Below are 20,124 nucleotides of genomic sequence, written 5' to 3'. Positions count from 1 at the left end.
TTAATAGTTGAAAATGCAGATAACACCACCTCCTTCTTCAGACTTATTTTGCTTATATTCCTGTCCTGGTCCTTGCTCAGCAATGCGCATGGTAGAATCAGTTTATCAAGTGTCGTTGAAACAAACACAAGCCTCCTTGAGATTGCACTGGCATTCCAACAGATGAAAACATGAAGTGAGGACGGATGACATCTGTAGGACACTGGGGATCCCACCCATGAGACTGGGGCCACTGCCTCATTCTTTTTTCCCAGCTGTCTTCCCAGGATTTCATCTGGGGCTGCACCAAAAGTCGTGTAAGCAGTTCTTCACTGGTGAGCGCTCAGCTAGGGTTGAGGGTTTTCTACTGTAAACACTGCTGCAGTGAGCGTTTCCTCGCATGGGTCTTGGAATCCGTGTGAGAGGGTGGGGTTAGGATGCATCCCTAGATGCTAGGATGCATCCCTAGACGTGGGCTTGCCGGGCCGTATAGCATGAATGCTCACGGTGCGGGAAGGTGTGCCATGTTTCCTTCTGGAAAGATTATACCCGTTTACATGGCGAGGGGCCAGACCACACGGGTGAACAGTGGGTTCAAGGCAATGGGATTCGGTTCGTCCTGACCCCACTCACAGGCTGGCATAGGTGGAGGCGTCCTGCCGTGAGTCCATCATCGCAGCAAGACGCGACCCCCCCATACCCACCCCACCACTGTGGCCCCTCTGCTGGTCTCCCTGACCAGGCTCAGAGGACAGTGGCTGGAGGTGTGTCTCCTCCTTCAGCTTCGCCCCCAGACCTGGGGTGAGGTCCCACCCCAGCCAGCGTCTGTGGAGTTCATCTGAGCTCTTCCATGAGTGTAACCTCTGCAGGGGAAGGAGTGGAGGCCAATCCTTCACACTGCATCCCCAGGGCTATGGCAGCGCCCAGGCACAGAGCCCGTCCTCAGGATATACTTGGAAACTAATTAGATTAATGACGGTCCCAGCTGTGACCGGAGTCTCAGGCTGCACACTTGGCAGAAACGTCCCTGTTCCTGTTAGCAAGACGCACCCTGATCGGGTCCTAGGTGCACCTTCTCCAGGCTCCCAGAGGCACCTGAAGACAACTGGCGCCCCATGAACCAGGGAGCCACGTCTCCTGGGAGCTGGCTTTGCGACCGCAGGGATAACCTGCCCTCCCAAGAAGCTCCCCCTGCAGCCTGACCTTCAGCCAGATGCAGAAGTTCTTGGGCACAATCTCTGCCATGTTTCATCAGTCAGTGTGCGCGCAGGGCCAGCCCCGATTCAGGGGAGGGAACACGAACTCCACCTCTCAACAGGCAAGTGGCAACAACGTACCGAAGAAAGTGCTGGTGGCCACCTGGACCCTGGTCATAATATCAACATCACCCATAATGGAGGTCATCTGCCAGGGTTGATTCTGGGCCAGGCATTGGGCACCTACCCTTCTAGGTACATACTTTTGTTCCCATTTCATGGATTGGTGAACTGAGGTTCCTGGGGGGCCTTGTCTAACAAGTAGCAGCACCACGGTTCAAACCCTCTTCCATCTTGTTCTCAAGATCTTACTCTTTCTACTATATCAGGAGGCTTTGTGACAAGAGCCACCAGGGGCCTCCTTTAATTGTTTTCTAGGATATTTTTCCAAGGACACTCAAATTGCTTCAGCTCTCCCATATAGTTTAATGTTTTAAATTATTCTTATTTTGATGATATATAAGAATATATACATTATTATAAAGCAGACAGCCATGGATCCACCACCAAGGTCAAGACAGACAGCTGCCAACGGCCAGATGCCTCTGCCCTGACCTTCCCGAGCACGGCCCCTCTCAGCCCTCCAGAGATAACCACCACCCTGACTTTTATGGTAATTGCTTCCTTCTTTTTCTTTTTAGTTTTACTATTTAATTATGCAGCCCTAACAATATAGTTTAGTTTTGTCTGTGTTTTAATGTTATATAAACGGAATCCAACAGTAAGTATTCTTTCATGTCTGGGGTTTTTCTCCCCCTCAAAATTATGTTTTTAGGTTTATCCGTGTTGTATTGTGGAGCTCAGTTTATGCGTGTGTGGATGTGTGTGGGATTTGTAGGTCCCGGTTCTTGTTGTTACTGGCTTCTCGTGCTGTATGCAATTTCTTTGCATGAATACATCACACTTTACCATTTCTCTCTCGACGGGCATTTGCACACACGAGCCCAGGCTCCATCAGGATGCTTTTCCAAGGGTGGGACCGCTAGCTCAAGGGCAGGCACACTTCCAGCTCTACCAGATCGTACCCACCCATTTCCCCATGTCCACTCCGACTGGCAGAGGTTAAGCATGCCAAAGCTTTACATTCTTGCCAACACGTGATATTGACAGATATTTTCATTTTCCTCCATCTGGCTGGACATCATGATACCTCGCTGTGATTTTATGTTCTACAGCATCTTAAAGCCCATTTCCATGGCACGATAAATGAGTAAACAGCACTAAAGAATGATGTCCTCTCACATCTAGAAGAACAGTGGGGCTCCGGGGCTCCTTCCCCAGCTTTTTCTGGTTTTATTCCTATTATTTTTATTTCAGTGATCGCAGCACCTGTCTTTCTTTGGTGATGAGGTCGCAAAGCCAGGGGGCGGGTGTGAGTCCCCCCGACAGGTGTCCAGTCACGGCCGTGAGGTTTGGCCCCCTGCCCAGGGCCTTCCACAGTCCCGAGAGCTGAGCAGGGTGAGCTCGCCACGCCATCCACAATCACGGACAGGGACAAGGGCCACGTCCTGTGTCCTGCGTGCCTGGCTAGCAAGCCCCCCACCCTGAGGTCTCTAGTCGATGACCAGGGCCTTTGGCGAGTGGCTACCCTACATTCATTCGTCCCTTCAATCCACCTTTATCACATGCCAACTCCCAGATAAGAATGGCGGATACCACCGTGCACCAGGCTGTTGTGTGTCGGTCTCAGTCTATCCATAGCGATGTTATTGGCTGGGAAGGGGATACTGGCCAGGGAACACTCACGTGGTCCCCTGCTTCTCGTGGCAGCTCCCGCAGACATTTCTCCACCGGAGCCAGCGTTGGGTTTTGCACCCACCCTTGTGGTTCTTCTGACTGCAAGATGCATCTCAGCAACACCCTTCAGGGAACAATGGAAAAACAAGGCTTGTCACTCATGGGTCCTGGAGGGTCTACGCCTCACATAGGTCTGAGCCCACATAGCGAGGTCACAGGTAGATAGAGCATAGACTGGGAGTTCTGCCTTTCTTGAGGGATCCAGGGTGCAGTGCCTAGGGCTTTGCAGGGTCACTCTTAATTGGCAAATTTTAAACCTGAGAGAGAGAATTAAGGTTCAGGAAGGAAAAGGCGGGGTCATTTGAAGGTCGGTTACCTAGGTCCCCCAGGATTTCCTAAAAGAACATCATGAGGGGGCGGCCGAGCTCTTTATCTAGTTGTGCAGTGGGAAGGTGTTTATTGAGGATGGATGTCTTTGAAGTGGGTGCCCGGGCAAGCAAAACCTTCATGTCAGGCACCCGCCCTACAAAGCCACTGTCCTCAGCATTCATGCCGTGTCAGCTCACTTAACCCTTAGGCAACACCGTGAAGGAGGTACAGTAATCTTCCCTTTGGACAGACAAAAACACCAGCACAGAGAGGTTAAGTGAATTACCCTAGGTCACACAGCAAACAAATGGTGGAACTGAACTGGGGATCAAACCCAGGCACTCTGTCTCCAAGGCCCACACATAGAAGCATCCTGGGCTCAGGGCACCTGGAAATGATGCCAGCCCCCGTCCTCCTAAAGGGCTCATGTCGCCCAATTTCAAGACACACTACAGAGCCACAGACCACGTGATAGGAAAAGGATAGACACAGGGATCAATGGAGTAAGATAGAGAGCCCAGACAGAGAGCCACGAATATCCCCAACTGCTTTGTGCAAACGCACTTTAAATTTTAGAATAGCTCTGAATTTACAGAAAAGTTGCAAAGATAGTACAGAGTTCCAGTATACCTGCACACCCAGCACCCAGTTCCCCCATTGTCAGCATCTTACGTTACTCCATTACTACAGTATATTTGTCAAAAGTAAGAAACAACATTGGAACGTTTGTAACTACACTGGTTTGGACACTATAACAAAACCCCATTTCATTCTGAGATCATCAATGTTTCCCTAACGTCCTTTTTTGTTCCAGGATCCCATCCAGGACACCATACTGCATTTAGTCATGTCTCCTTAACTTCCTCTGAGCTGTGACAGCTTCTCAGACTTTCCTTGTTTTTGATGAACTTGGCAGTTTTGAGGAAGACTGGGCAGGTATTTGGGGGAATGCTCCTCAACTGAGATTTGTCTTGGGTTTTTCTCATGACGGTGCTGGGTTTGAGGAGTGGAGACCACAGAGGCGAGGTGCCGTCCTCACCCCATCCTCTAAGAGGTACAGGATGTCCACGTGACTTATCACTGTTGAAGTTGACCTTGAAGTTGAAGTTGAGGTCGTGTTTGCCAGGCTTCTTCCCCGTGAAGTTTCTCTTTTCCCTTCCACATTGTCCTCTTTGCAAGGAAGTCACTAAGTGCAGCCCACTCTCAGGGCTGGTGGGGTAGAGAGGAGGGTCTACGTGAATTATTTGGAATTCTGTGTGGGAAATTTGTCTCTTCTCCCTGTTTATTATTTATTCAATCATTTATTTATATCACTATGGAATCGTGGATATTTATTTTATAATTTGGGTTACACTCCAATTCTACATTTTTGTTTTTGCTGCTCCAATTACTGCAGCTTTGGCCATTGGCAGCTCTTTCAGGTTGGCTCCTGTGCCCCGTTTGTTTTTTGAACACACCCTTACCTTCTGTGCCTACAGGATACTCCAGGCTCATCGTGTGTATCTCCCACCCCAGCCCTAGAATCAGCTGTGTCTGTAAGGAGCCCTGCTTCTTTTCATTGGAGGATGGTGTTAGAAACCAAGATCTGGGCACTGGGTGTGCTCATTGCTGCTGGGACATCAGTGCTTCTCACTCTTCTCAGCTGACAGAGCTGGGAAATACATGTGTGTACAGTAATCTGCGTATACAAACATATCTGTAATTATTTCTGTATCTGCCCATCTCTACCCACATTAAGCTAATATGAGTCCATTCTTATGAATCCAACTTTAATCCAGTACCGTATGGTCCTTTCTAACTTTCCCCTTTGCTTGTTTGTAACCTCCCCCTTCAACACTGAGAAACCTAGATTCCACTACTCACCTTATGTTCACTTATTTGTTCCCTCCCAGTGTGCCTGCACAGTACCTTCAGAACTGTTAACCCAGACCCCCACAAGAAAGAATATTACCAACCAGCACAGCATTTATGCACAATTCCTTTCATCTTTACTCTTGCAGTTTCTAACCAAAATACCCTTTTCCATAGTCACTTAGGTCAGCTTCTTTCCCCCCATTCCCTTCAGAGATGTTATATTACACGTATGTAATACAGTTAGTCTTTTGTCACAATCTGTCTTCCATCCTGGGATCCCCTCACATTTTGGTTGATTTTTTAGATTTTATATATCGAAGTTCACTCCATGTGCCAACAAGCTGTATGAGTTCTGACAAACGCATAGTGTCATGTATTCACCAGGCAGTGTCATGCAGAGTGATTCCACCACTTAAAAATTCCTCTGTGCCCCTCCACCACTTCTCCCACACCCAACCCCTGGCAACCACTGATCTTTTTCCTATCTTTACAGTCTGCCTTTTCCAAAACGTCATATCAATGGAATCCTACCATATGTAGCCTTTCTGGTCTGGCTTCTTTCACTTAGCAGAATGCATTTAAGCCTCATCCATGATGCTGCGTGAATTAACAGCGCTTTCCTTTTTCTTGCTCGATTCTCTGCCACTGTCCAGAAGCACCACCATTTATTTGTCCACCTGTTGAAGGACATCATGGTTGCTTCCAGTTTAGGGTGATTATGAATCATGCTGCTTAAAAGTTCACATGGGGCTTCCCTGGTGGCACAGTGGTTAAGAATCCACCTGCCAAAGCAGGGGACATGGGTTCGAGCCCTGGTCCGGGAAGATCCCACATGCCACGGAGCAAGTAAGCCTGTGTGTCACAACTACTGAGCCTGCGCTCTAGAGCCCACGAGCCACAACTACTGAAGCCCGCACGCCTAGAGCCTGTGCTCCACAACAAGAGAAGCCACTGCAATGAGAAGCCCGCGCACCGCAAGGAAGAGTAGCTCCCGCTCGCCGCAACTAGAGAAAGCCCGCGCACAGCAATGAAGACCCAGTGCAGCCAAAAATAAATAAATTAAATAAGTTAATTTAAAAAAAAAAAAAAAGTTCACATGTAAGCTTTTCTGTGAGTGTGAGTTTTCAACTCACATAGGTAACAATACATAGGAGTGCGATTCTGGATCCCATGGTAGGTCTACATTTAACTTCAGAAGAAACTGCTAAACTGGCTTCCAAAGTGGCTGCACCATTTTACGTTCCCACCAGCCCCGAATGAGCGCTCCGGTTGATCCACATAGTTTCATGTGCTTATTTGCCATGTACCTTTTTTGGTGAAGGGTTTGTTCAGATTTTTACTCGTTTTTAATTGGGTTGTTTTCTTATCATTGAGTTTGAAGTGTTCTTAATATGTTCTAAATACATGTCCTTTACTGATACAAGATTTGCAAATATTTATCCCCATCTCTGGTCTGTCTTTTCTCGCCACATAGTTAGAGTTTGATTTTTTTCACCAATGTTTTGTACTTTTCCATCTATAGATCCTACACATATGTTATTAAGTTTATGCTTAAGTAATTCATTGTTCTTTGGCGCTGTTCAACTGATTTTTGACAATGATGTAAAGACAATGCAATGGAGAAAGAATAATCTTTTGAACAATCGATGCTGTAACCATTGGTTATCCATATGCAAAAATAATAATAACTTCAACACATACCTCTCAGCAAACAAAACCAAGTGAAGAGGATCTGAAATTCCACATAAACCAGCTCTCCCCTTGGCCTCCACTGCCAGGGACCCAGCGGGCACAGGGCATTGGGTGAACCCACAGGACCAGCGGCCAGGGTTTGAATCCCAGCTCCTCCATTTACCAGCCATGAGACTGGGCTGAGTGGCTTCAGCGCCTCTGTGTTCCAGTTTCTCCAACGGGAAAATGCAGATAATAATACAACTGCCTGGTATGTTGTCCCGAGGAGTCCACGAGCTAATACACAAAATGCGTTAGAACAGAGTCTGCTACACACAGAAGTTGAATATCCTGTGCTATGTTGTCGAGGTCACAACCTCGTCTACCTTTGCTGCTCCTGCACCCCACAGCCCTGCCCCTCCCTGCAGAAGGTCCCACCCTAGGATCTCCAAGGGTCCTTCCGCGGTTCCGGGTGGGCTCCATCCCTGGACCTCAGTGACCTGCCTCCACCGTGAGGGTCCCTGTAGTACTTGACCCAAAGCTGCAGCCCAGTGCCTGGGTCCTACTGAGGCCGCGTCGGGGTCCGGGCAGAGGAGGGACACATCCCGTGAACAGGGACTTCCCCTGCAGGCAGCATTACCCCACCTCTTGACCAGGGAGTCAAAGTTCAAAGGCCCCGTGGCTGCCCAGGGTCGCAAAGCTCTGAGTGGTGATTGAGGATTTGCACCCAGGGGGTCTGATGCCATCGCTGGGTCCTTACCCACTGGGCCAGGCTGCCTCCCAACCAGGGCTTTATTAACTCTCCAACACCCAGGGGCCAGCTCTTCGCGAGAGGGCCTTGGCTGGGAAGCCGGGCGGAGGGGAGCCTAGGAACCACACTACCGGGGGCGTTGCAAAACTTTCTAACCTTTCATCTTTTCCAGCATGTTCTTCTAATCAGCCACAGACCTTGAAATCATCACCCTGACCCAGGAGAGTAGCACAGACAGAAACGTGAGGGGACCCGATTGCATATGGCAGGTGGAGACTCGCCCTGTGACTGCCTGGAGACTCGAAAGATAAGGAGACCCTGCCCTCTGACAGACTGCTCGTTCCCGCACGTGGGCCCTGTTCCGTCCTCCGCTTACATCTGCAGGCCAAGTGGCTGCTCCAGGAAGCTGATTGGCTGGGCCGCGGACTCTGAATCACGGTGCGTGAGGAGCACAGCCCAGCTCCAGCTCACTTCCTGCCGATTAGAACATTTCCCCCCCGGGGGATTCCTGAGCCCCCAGTGTTCTGGCGTCAATCTGTTTCCTTGCAGACTTCACATCTCAGGCAGACACATAATGTATAGGAACAGCCCGGCCATCTGGGCCAGAGGCTCTGCAGGCGCAGGGCTGACGTGGTCCAAGGGGCCCCACCCCCGACCGTGCTGGCGCTTTCTCTCTGATGCACCGTCCAGCCACCATCGGTGAGAGACGGCTCCCCAGTTCCCGCCCCAAGGCATCCAGGAAAGTTTGGCAGGAATCCGCCTCTGCTGTGGGCACGGAGCCCAGCGGTGAAGCGCGGGGGCTGTAGCCTCAGGCAAAGCTGGACGCAAAGCTGCTCTGCCCCGACTCTTCATGCAGCCCCGGAGGTGGCGGCTGACCCCGCGGGTCTCTGTTTCCCCATCTGTAAAGTGGGGCGCTCAAAACTGCCCAACATGCTGGGAGGACGCAGTGACCACTGCCGCTGGCCGCGTTTGCTGGTTCCCTGCCCACGCCCTGGACCCAGCCCCTGGCACCCGCAGTGTGATGTCTTCAGGTGGACGGACAGGCCCCCCCCAGAGAGCGTGGACTCTCCCGACGCGGCCTGGCACACAGCAGGTGCTCAAGAAACGCTCCCATTGACCCCGTTCTGCTCACACAGACCTCAGGCTTTGCCTTGTGAGACCGGAAGCTCTTTGAGGAAGGAGCATGTCCCGGAAACACCCAACAAGACGGCAGCTGGGCCGGGGAGACCTCCACTCTCTATTTCTTTAGAATCAGAGCCGCCGGACTAGGCTGCGTCCGGGGACCCCGGAGAAGGCCCCGCCTGCTCTGGGCCTCACTTTGCCATCTGAAAACAAAGGGGTCTGTTTCATCTGCCGTCCCAGCTGGCCCTCAGTGCCTCTTCCAAAACGTGGTAAGTAATGTATCAAAGGCTTCAAAGTGTCCTCCCCACCCTGACAAGTTCTGTGGTCGAGAGAGAAAATTCCCATGATCTTCAGCCTCTTTAATAGGTTCCAAGGCGTTTCCACACCAGGGTCCCACACTCCCCCAGCTGTCCCTTCAACTGTGCAGCTGTAACAACTGTTGCCCTAGAAAGCAGCATCCACGTGATGATGACCACCAGGGGACATGGCAGATTCATCATAGGGAAACAATGGCCCAGAGAGGGCAAGTGACCTGCCCCAAGTCACACAGCACAGTCATGGTGAGTGGGATGGACACCAGGCCCGAGTCTTCCTCTCTACCCGACACACCTCAGGCGCCCTCCCAAAGCCCCAGTTTTCTTGTACCCAGAGCATCCGAGAGCCCTGCAGCCACTGGACATTCCCCCCACGAGGGCTCATCACCTGGGGACCACTTGCCCTCTGGGCTTCTCTGGGTAATTGAAGCCCCACCCTGATCCCCACCCCCAGCCCTGGCCAGCTCGTGTAGCCTCGTGGGAGCTGCTGGCCCAGCATGAGAATGAGCTCAGCCTTCGCGTCTGCTCTCCAGATGCCCCAGTCGCAGACCTCCTCTGACCTCTGCCCCAAGCACACATTCCACCGTTTGTCCTCAGAAGACAGAGGTCACACATCCTGTGTGCTTGCTCTCAGCTCAGCTCCTCCCTGGGACCGTGGGGGACCCCTGGCCAGGACGGCCACTGGATGTCACCTTGTGTGCCGCTGAGGCATCTCCCTGGGGCTGACAGGACAGCAGGGCGAGGTCAGCCTCCGACCGGGCAGGAATGAGCTGGGATGGATTGGTGATGTCTGTCCTGCTGCGAACGGACAAGGGGCTCACCTGTAACTTACCAGGTGACCACCTGAGCCCGCCTCCAGCGTTTGCTGCCGGTTGCTGATTCGTGCTCAGTCCAGGGCTCGGCCTGGGTGGCACTCCTCAATTGCAGACTCGCAGACTCGCAGACAGCTCCCCAGGGCGGACCCCTGGGATCTACAGGACACTGTAAGAGCTGAAGTGTTGTCACCCGGTCCTCCCAGAGGCACAGCAGGAGTCAGTCCCTGTCCCAGATGAGAACCAAATCCCAGGGGCCAGGTAACAGGCAAGGCAGGCGCAAACCCCAATTGCTCTCAGACCAAGGAGGAGGGAACCCGGCTAAGCCCCCAGCTTCCGCTGGACTGGGCCTGGGCCCCCCCTCTAGTCCTCATGCTTCAGCTCTCATCCTTGAACCCTAAACTGCCATCTCCCACCCTTGCCCATCTCTCTATATGTGCTCACCTGAGCCCCCTACTCCCCTGCGTTCCCGCATCAGCTCACCTGGGTCGCCTGGAGTGCCCACCCCACCTCCCCACACCTGGTTCTCTCCCCCAGGCCTGCAGGACCCAGCTCGCTCTACGGCTCCCTCAAGACCCAGCACTGTCTGAGCCCCCCGAGTGGGTGGGTGTCCTCCCGTGGCCAGAGCGCTCCGTATATTCATGGGAAAATTAAACGCCCCCTCCCCGACCTTCCTCCGTCTCCTCTGCTTGGAATGACTTTCAGCAAGAAAATGCAAGGAGCTAGAGATGTCCTCAGCCTGGGATCTCATCAGAGGTGTCGGAAACAGCAAAACGCCACCGTCGTCACCAGGCGCATTTGCCCCGTGCACGTTTTTCTGTGAAGATGGAAGGACCTAGAACCTTCCAGAATTGCCTGGGAAGTTCCCTGAAGGCTCTGGCAGTGCACCTGGGGGAGCTGGGATTCTAGGGACTGCTGGGGAGTCGAAGGGTCCCAGAGTCTGAGTGGAGAAGCTCGCACAGATGTGAGCCCTCTGTGTGTCTGTCAAGTCCTGGGGGCTGGAAGTGGCCACCTGCGTCATCACAGCCGGCTCCCAGGGGGACTCACTGAAGGTCTGAGAACAAGACACAGTTCACAGCGGGGGTAGGGGGTTGGCTGCCTCTGTCCTCTGCCCCGGCCCCCGGGGAAGCCGGGAGTCCAAGAGAGCGGGGCGGAAAGTGCAGAAGGAGACCACAGCCCCCGCCTCCACAGAGGCCGGGCCCATACTGGCTGGGTCGGCCGGGCCGGCACTGTGGCTGGCACGCAGTGGGCATTCTAGAAGCGTCTAATGTGTGCAGGTCCAGTGACAAGAGCCATGGCTGTGGCAACGTTCACAGGCCACTGGGGGTGTCCTCGGGGCAGTGCCCTCTGCCCCTTCTGCCCCAGATCGATGGCAGCTGCCTGTGCTTCCGAGCGGCGGCAGAGCCGCCTAGGAACCAAGAGGAGCAGCGTGGGAAGCCGTGCCCCTAACCCAGGGCCGTCCAGTCTCCAGGCGCCTCTGAGGCCCCAGGAAGCTGTGGGGGCTCAGGAAGCCCCCGAAGGCCTGGTCACTGAGTGCAGTCAGTGTGGCCACTGTCCCCGCCCACTGGACCCGTCCGGCTTGGTGGCGGCGTTCCGTCCCTCCCAGCCCCTAACCAGCCACTTCCAGTTGCTTGAAAAGAAAACACCGCAGGCTGGCTCGGCCGAGGGAGGTGTGTTTGGTGAGGCAAAGGTCTGGCAAAACCAGAACCTAAACTGTGGAGCCGCTTAAGCTCAGAGTTTATCCTGCGGGATGTTTACCAAGGGCCTGAGGCAGGGCCCCGGTGAAAGGCCGCGCACGGCCCTGCCCTTGAGGAAAGCGTGGTCCAGGAAGGTTGGCTGCAGGGATGCAGGCGCCAGTGGGAGCAAACCCTCCGTTTTCTCATCTGCTAAAGGGACAAACAGCACCAGGGCCCAGCGTGCAGCTGGGGGTCCCTCTGCGGCCACGTGGATTGTCTTACGTCACCGAAAGCAGGTTCCCCGGGAGAACTCCCTGGTCGCATTCTCCTTAACCTGCCCCCTCAGCTCTTGAGAGACCCTCTCCGTCTCCAGGGGTCCTGGCCGTGCCTGCCCAGCCCACTGCTCCCAGGGATGCCCACCCGGGGCCCTGTCCGCCAGCCCCCCAGGTCAGCAGGGCAGAGCGCTGCTTGGCCAGGCAGGGGACGCAGAGCCCTGCTGGGCACGGACCCCAGCGCCTCCCCTCGTCCCCTTCTATTCGACTTGGCCATCCTGACTTCCCTTCTGTTTGTCATTTCAATCATCTCAGGGCAATTTCCTTTCTCATCTGAACACTGATTCCCCTCCAGATGGCTTCCTCCCCCCATCCCCCTCTACCAGGGTCTCGGGCCAAACCCCAGGGCTGAAGGCGGGGAAGGAACAGCAGAGGGTGGCGGTTGAACAGGGAGGGGCTGGCGGCAGGGCCTGCTTGGAAAGGGCCGTCCTCTGCAGCATGGCTGGCTGAGCGAGCTCGGGCTGCTCCCACCAAACCAGGGGCAGTGGCCACAGCTATGCCATGAGCACATTTTTAGACTGTGAGTCAGCTGTTAATAGAGAGATTTTTTTTAATCATCCCAGAGAGAAGGCTGATTTATAGCTCTTCTCCGCCGGGGCTGAGCCGTCAGGGAGGGGGTTTGAAAGAGGCTTGGATGGAGGGAGGGGGCAGGGGGCCCCAGACCAACCCCTGGCTGGCAGCGGAACGGGTCAGAGAAGGGTGTACCGACCTCCTGTCCCATCTCCGCGAAGAGGCTCGCTCCCGAGATGAATGGTCCTAACAGCTAGGGCTCAAGCTGAGGCCTCCATCAGCTCTGACACCAGCTGGGGTCACTGTGACTCTAATTCCTCATTACAAGGGACCATAAATCAGTCACAGAAATGGCTTTTCTCTGTCCCCAGCCTGTGCCAAGGCTTTGGGTGTTGAGGAATGAATAAGACAAACCTCTTATGCAGTACAGGCCACATGTGTGAAAAAGAGCATTCCGGATCTAAACAAGGGTGAATGGACATGTCCCCTCTGCACCTACAGAGCAGGGGCCGGAGGGGAGAGGGACCATCAGACCGGACTGTCTGTGCCTCTGGACAGCTGGGGCTGCACAGCTTCACTCCCTACATGGTGATCACCGCTTGGCAGTGGCAGGCGGGGCCAGGAAGGCTGATGCAACGGGGCCAGGCCGCCGGGAGCTCCGGCCCTCCCCGCCCCATCCCCGCAGAAGTCTCACTCCCCGGCTCGAGCCAGCCGCCCTCTCACCTCGGGGGCTCCTGCAGCGCGGCTCCCGGCACCTCTGGGGTTTCTGCTTGGGTTGGGGGACGGGGAGCCAAGACACGAGACCTTGGTGACCCAACCCTTCCATTTTCTGGGACGACGGAGCCTCAAGCCCACTTCACGCCCAGCCTGACAGCGGGTTCTGCCCCCGGCTGTGTAGCTTCTCCAGGCCTCGGCTCCCTCAGCTCCAAAACGAGGGTAGTCATCATGTCTCCCTCACAGAGGGTTTAAAAGGGGTGGAGGTGTCTACTCCAGGACAGCAAAGGACAAGCACCGATCTGACCTGGCCCCTCTTCCTTCTCAGTCCCAAGACAGACGTTGCTAATCAACCACCGCTCTCCTTCCTACAGATTCGAGTCTGCCTCAGAATCCCTCTCAACACCGCCGTAGGCCACCACTTGTAATTGATCAGGGCTGTCAATGAAAGACATCTCTTTACGTAGAGACGAAAGGGAAGCCCAAAGAGGAGCAGGGACCTGCCTGAGCTCTCAGAGCTGGCAGCAGAGGGGACACCAAACTACAGTCGTCCAGAGCATCGGGGAGGAGAGGACAGGGAAGGCGGGGCTCTGGGCGAGGAAGAAGCAGCAAGGTTGGCAGCACCTGAGTGAGCAAGACCCAACTGGGTAGCGTGACCACCGCGGAGATCGAGGATGCTCCCTGGTGGGGATCCTAGCCCATCACCAGGGGATTGCCCCATCCCTGCCCTTTCCCTCTCACCACTCATGCTGTCTGGGCACAGCCCAAAGATGCACCCGGTCCTGGGAGGAGGGCTGGAGGAGCGCAGAGAGGGCTGGGCCTGGGGGTCTGAGGGCTGGTGAGATCCAGGCCGGTGGCTGGCACTGCCACTCACGGAGCTGTGAGTGGTGGTCATGGGGAGTGTCCCCTTGTCCCCCTTCAATTACATGGGAACTGCAGCAAGTGGGCTGTGGGTCCCAGGTCTGGGGGAGGGACACAGATGGCTCCCCAGGGGCCTGGGGGTGAGGGTCTCCCACAGGCAGCAGCTACAGCCTGTGTTTCCTTCAGGTCTGCTCACATGTCCGCCCTGGTTCCCCAAGGCTGAGCAGGGGCCGTAGCTGAGCCCTCCCGGTGGGCCCCATGCCTGTGCCAGGCTGACCTTGAGCAGCTCGGCAAGACTTGCTGAACGCGTGATGCCGAGGACGCATTCCTGAGGGCTGACCAGACGCGGGGAGGGGACGGGGCTCAGAAGCTGAGAAGCAGTGAGGTCACCGTCTCAGGCCACCGGGCCCCCATCTTGCCCCAGTGCAGGGTCCCATAACAAACCAGAGATGAGGGTCAGTGGCTTACAGTGAAAGCTGTTGCCATTAGACAGAAAACCTCCTTTTCTGATGGTGGGAAAAGGGCATGAACTTGGCCCAAGCACTTTGAATGAATATTCCAAATGTCCCACAGGCAGCAAGAGGCAGAGGGGTAGATGCAGCCGGAGGCCCGAAAATCTCTTGTCTCAAGGCCAGCTCAGGGAGGCCCCCTCGAGGCCCCTGCGGAGCGTCAGAGCAAGCCCCCCAGCTCTGATGGCAGAGCACCCACGGCCAGGGAAGGCCTTCAGAGGCCCACACGCTGCCAAGGGCAGTGCCCACCTACCTCCGCCCCCCAGGATGCAGTGCTAAACAAACAAAAAAATCGTGTACACTAAAATAAGGGAAAAGAAGCCTAATAAAACATTTATTTTCTCCCAAATGACTACCTTAATGCTTTTTATGAAATATTTTAAGAATGTTTCAGTGTCTCTGTCTTGCTAAGTGTGCGTACTATGAATTTCACTTGATTTCAGCCCAACGTGGGGCTGGGAAGTCTGGCTTTCTCCCATTAACCACCCGCACAACTCTGGAGGCAAATGGTACGGCTGGGGCCCTCAGCTCCTCCGGGGACCAGTGTCCCGTCCCCTGCACGCCATGCCGACCCCGGCTCCAGGCTGACACCGTGGCTCCCGCTGGGCAGGCAGAAACCCAGACAGAAACGCTCAGGAAGCTCCAGGGCTCCCTCCTACCAGGCTGGCCTGAGACGGGGATTCCACAGATTCTGGCTGCCCGGGAAAGTCAGCAAGAACCCGAGAAGTTCTGACGCTCTGCTTTGCCCAATCGCTCACCCTCTGACAGGCCAAGGTCATTGTCCAAACAAGGAGGGACTTAGGGAAGAAGGATGCTGTTGATCTCCGTGGTCAGAAATGGTTTGGGTGCCAGCAATGGAATGAATTTCAGCCAGAAGGAAAACATAACCAGACACATCCAGGGGACAGTGAGGGTTTCAGAAGGTGGGGTCTGGAGTCAGACACACCTGGGTTCAACGTGTGACTCTGGGAAGTTCCCTGAACTCTCTGCACCAATTTTCCCCATCAGTGAAGTGGAGACAATGCCTGTATGATGGCGTTGTAGTGAGGGCGAAAGACGGTAACATACACGCGTGCGATACGCAGACCCAGGCACGCGTGCCGCCTAACCGGGAAGCACAGCTGTGGGCGCTCCAGTTCTGTGCCGGAAAGTGGTTAACAACCAGCTCAAGGGGTTGGGGAGAAGACAGCCCCACTTTGAACCACTTGCCGATTTCCACGGCGTGAATATTCCCACCTTGTCGGATTCCGAGCTCCCACCGTGATGTCTCCGACGCAGAGCTGGGAGAGATGCACACCGTCAGCTCTGGCGGGCCGGCCTGCCCCGCTCGCGCATTCCACATCCCGGGAGCTGTGGCCTGATGGAGCCACGGACAGGCCTCTGAAGATGCAGCTGAGGGGTCAGTTTGGAGACGACACCCTGTGAGCGTGAGGACGGGGCCCCCTCCTGGACGTGGCATCCACCCGAAATCAATGACCTGTTGCCAAGAGGGTCAACACACAGACGGGTCTAAGAGCCAAGGGAAGGGAAGGTGGGGTGGTCCCTCCCACCAGCGCTCCCAGCGATTAAGTAGGGGAGCTTGTCCTTCTATCCACACAACTCCAGGTTCCAGAGAGAATCGCTTTCACCAGAGACAGTAAGAGCTCCCCCAGTTGTCCCCCACCACCATCCCCTGGTAACTTCAGCCTCCTCATGCCAGGAGACCAGCAGCTCGAGAGGGCAGTAACTCCACCAGCAGGGTGACTGGCCGTCCGTTTCCCCTTGAGACCAGCAGCAATGGGGCAAGGGGGGAGGCATGCTGTGTGCGCCCCCAACCTGTTCTGTTAAGTGTCCCCGGGGAAAGGGCTCAACCACATCCCAGGAGGAGCTGACTTCCCGGGTGGGGTGTGCACCCCTGGGGTGACCGGAGGGGCCGCTGGACCAAGGCTTGTGCAGCAGGAGCCTGGCGCTCGCGGCCCACGCTGCAGCTGCCTCTCTCTGGCAACTGCTCTGGACAAGAGGAGCCCACTGTGCGAGGTCATCCCTCCCTGGGCCACCCACATCCAGTGACTTGTCAGGCAGGATGCGGAGTCTCGGCCCCTTCCCTGGAGGCCGCCACCCGCTCCAGCGCTCCCTGTGGGGTGCGCTGCGGCCCTGGCGCCACGGCTCCACAGCCCATCTCCCCCTCTGCCCAGGCCCATGCTCCTCGCTCTTTTAGGCCTTGGTCCCCGAAGCACCCCCCCCCCAAACCATCTGTGCATAATTCTGTATTTCCAAGGCTTCCATAGAATCCATCTTCCACTCGGAAGTTCAGACCCCGGCCCCAGAGTTGCCACGACCAGGTGTAGAGGGAGGGGTCCTGAAGCTGCACCCTGCATGGGTGGGGCGGGGGGGCGGGCGTGGGCGCTTGGTAGGCAGCTGTCCCTGACGGTCCCCCAGACCTCCCTCCAGCAAATGGGGGCAGGACAGCACCGGGAGCCTTGTCCCAAGGCGAGTGTGCTTTTAATTAGCTGTACAAGAAAGTCATAGGGATTAACTGTCCATTGACTGCCTTTCAAGGGGGTGTTGGAAGAATTTGCTGCACGTAAACTAGCCGTGGAAAAAAGCACTGCCGCTCCGTGTGCACGTGGAATTGTTGACCGGGATTTGCAACACGGGCGGGAGCCAGGCTTAGATCCCTCTAGGAAAACATCTGAGATTCTACTGAAAACCAGTGAGAAAAGAAATCCATGTACACACCAGGCAGCCTCATGCTGGAAAGAAACTCAGGCCTGCCTGGATCTATACAGACTGGAGATGAACTTTCTAAAGTGTGGCATTGAGAGGGTGAGAAGCAGATCCTCTGGGCATTTAGAGGGTGAGAAGCAGATGCTGCAGAGTCTGGTAGTTTTCAAACAGTGTTTTCTGGAGCCCCAAGGGGTCCACTGGGCCTCAGAGGCTGCCCGCGGGGTTGGGGGTACTGCTCCCCCAGACAACGGCGAGAACATCCCACCTCAGTCCATTTCACCTCCTGGGCTCCCACAGGGACTTTCTGTGACAGACGCCGAGGAAACTTAAAAACGTGCTGGCACATAACGACAGCCCCGCTCTCGCGAGGTCCTGTCGGAAACGGAGAAACAAGACAGCGGTGCCTCTGCAGCCACATGCCAGTCGGGTACTGAACTGCCCAGTTCCACGTAGGCAGCAGCTGGGACCACGTGGTGGGGGAAGGGTAACCATGGCAACCTCCCCCCAGTCATCGCTAAGTAATTCCTCCACAATGTACAATTGCTCTGTTTATAGGAAGAATGCTGACCATATATTCTGGTTTTCCATGCACAATACTTCACTAGGAAAGAATGCAGAACCCACCAGAAGGAGCTCACGTTGCACTTTTCCCAGTCAACCAAACCTCTTCCTGGTCCTTGGGGAATATGATAGATGGGGTTCCATCGGTCTCCCTGCAGCCCAAGAAGATGTGAACTGCCCGGCCTCGGAGTCACTGCCCAGAGGAGGGTCCCCATGTGTCAAACCGCGGATGCTTCCCACCTGAAAACCTCCTGAAGACATAAGGGGCAGTGGACTGTGCCAGCCGCGGGTCTGGAGTCTGTAATCGGGCCAAACCACCACGGCACTGGTTCTTCAGAATGAAAATTCAGCCCGTTGAAGCACAAGGGAGTTTGGCTTCTCGCTGGCTGAGGCCACAAACGCTGCTCTGTGACTTCAGCTGAGTCTTCGTTCTCTGGAGAAGGCACACACGCTCGCGTCCTTGCGACATGAAGTTCAAATTTAGGAGGGAAAGATGAGTTTCAGATGCTAAAAATAATCTATGGGTTCTTTTCGAGGAAGAGAATCAGCCCTGCTGTTGGGCCCACCTTGGGAGAAATGTTTTCACTCCCCATTCCGTCTTTGATGCATGTGGCGGCCGTGTCGTTGGTATTCCAAACGAGGCCTGTAATTTCCTGTGACCTGGAAATCCAGATGTTCCCCGGTTTAGACTTTACCGCTCAGAACAATGAATTTTACTAAAATGCACCCTGGAACTTTTTTGAAACTTTTTTTAATGGGATGCGCATGATGGAAAAGTGCAGAAATCAACAAAGCGTGGCTCAATGAATGATCACGGAGTATGTGCCCAGGTGTCGACAGCCGTGGAGCCCACCTTCTCCCTGAGAGCCCGTGAGCCCCTCCCACCTCTGTCCCTTCACCTGTGCCCAGAGGGGCCCCCACTGCCTCTAATGACGCCTTAAGTGAGATTCATCTGTGTCGCCAGGTACGCTCTTGTTCCCATTGCTGTGTAACCACATCGAGGCCTTTCTTAAAAAGAAAAGAAAATTAGTTTGTTATTTGAAGGGGAAACCTACCCCGGCGGGAGCTCTGGGTGGGAGGAACGTTGGCTCTCCCGGCCCGCCCTCCATCAATGGCACCCATGCGTGACTCACCGCTGGTGTTTTCAGGCTGCCTCCAGTGAGCTGGCGAAGGAACCTCAGTTATTAAAGGCTGTGCTAATTACAAGCGCCTCCCACAGATGGTCCAGTGCGGGGTAATCCTTTCCTTTCCCTCTCCCGAGTTTCTACATTTTTTAATGAGAGGAGGCAGAGAGCTGGTCTAGGATGCAAAAGATAAGCTGTTCTCCCAACTTCAAACAACACCCTCCCTTCATCTGGAGCCTACACGCCCCACCCAAGCCCCGTCCTCTGCAGAGACGGTACCCAAGAGATACACGGGCTTGGCATCCACCTTGCCCAGGGCCTGGTCACAAAATCAGTGGACAATATCAGCCGCTTTCCTATAAAGAAACAAAGCCAGCAAGAACACGTAAAGGCAGAACAGAACCTATTTACAAAACACTAAAACATTCCAAAATGACAAAAATGCACAGGATCTATAAGAGGAAAACATTGAACCTAAGTTCTATAAAATAAGACAAAAATGGAAGAGGAAACTCTTCGTGGATAGGAGGCATATTAAATATAAGACTGTCATTTCTTCCTGAAATTATCTATTCATGGAACTGAATCCTCAGTAAAATACCAGTAGTATTCTCCACGGTGGTGTTGCAGGGAATTTAAGAAATAATTTTTCAGTTCAAATAAAATAATGAATTCATGAGGACAGACCAGAAATTTCTGCTTCAGTACTGAAGTCACCAAAGCAGCCCTCTCCGACATTAAAGCCACCACATTTAAAACAGCTTGGTGCTGGAGATGTCAGCCCATCGATGGAACGGAGCAAATCCAGAAATAACCCCAGAAAGACATGTGGGCTCTTAGAAGATGATAAATTGGAGGGAAAAGATGGAATGTCCTGTAAATTATGGGCCCGCAAATGACTAGTCATTTGGAGGAAAAAAGCTTAAGGAAGAACTCAAGTCCTACTCTCTCCTTGCACCAAAACAAATTCCAGAAGGACGGAGTTTTAAACATGAAAAATAAGACCATAAAAAGTAGGGGCAAAATCACACATGGATCTATAATACAGTCTTGGAGTGGGAAAAAACATTCTAGACAGTACCCAAAAGAAGTTATATCAGAGAATATTGACTGATTTGAATACATAAAATTGGAAGGTTCTGCAAAGCATACACATGTACACATATATGTGCATATGTATGTCCGTATAACATACAGATGCTACAGATGCTATTACATACGCATGTGTATGTACACATACACATATCTATGTAAGTATCTCACATA

At 54.0% G+C, this 20,124-nt stretch overlaps 1 long non-coding RNA gene across 1 annotated transcript in view; it reads right to left on the bottom strand.

Moving 5' to 3' along the window:
- Positions 1-20,124, bottom strand: part of LOC309663870 — a 64,317-nt gene that overhangs the window by 27,629 nt on the left and 16,564 nt on the right. The window contains exons 2-3 of the long non-coding RNA XR_014265507.1: positions 7,774-18,998; positions 2,982-3,096 (exon numbers count right to left, since the gene is read on the bottom strand). This is a non-coding gene — a long non-coding RNA (uncharacterized lncRNA). The remainder of the gene's footprint in view (positions 1-2,981; positions 3,097-7,773; positions 18,999-20,124) is intronic.

The sequence above is a fragment of the Balaenoptera physalus genome (genome assembly GCF_965194825.1).
Source record: "Balaenoptera physalus genome assembly, chromosome: 7".
NCBI lineage: Eukaryota > Metazoa > Chordata > Mammalia > Artiodactyla > Balaenopteridae > Balaenoptera > Balaenoptera physalus.
This window is presented reverse-complemented; position numbering and strand designations above follow the sequence as displayed.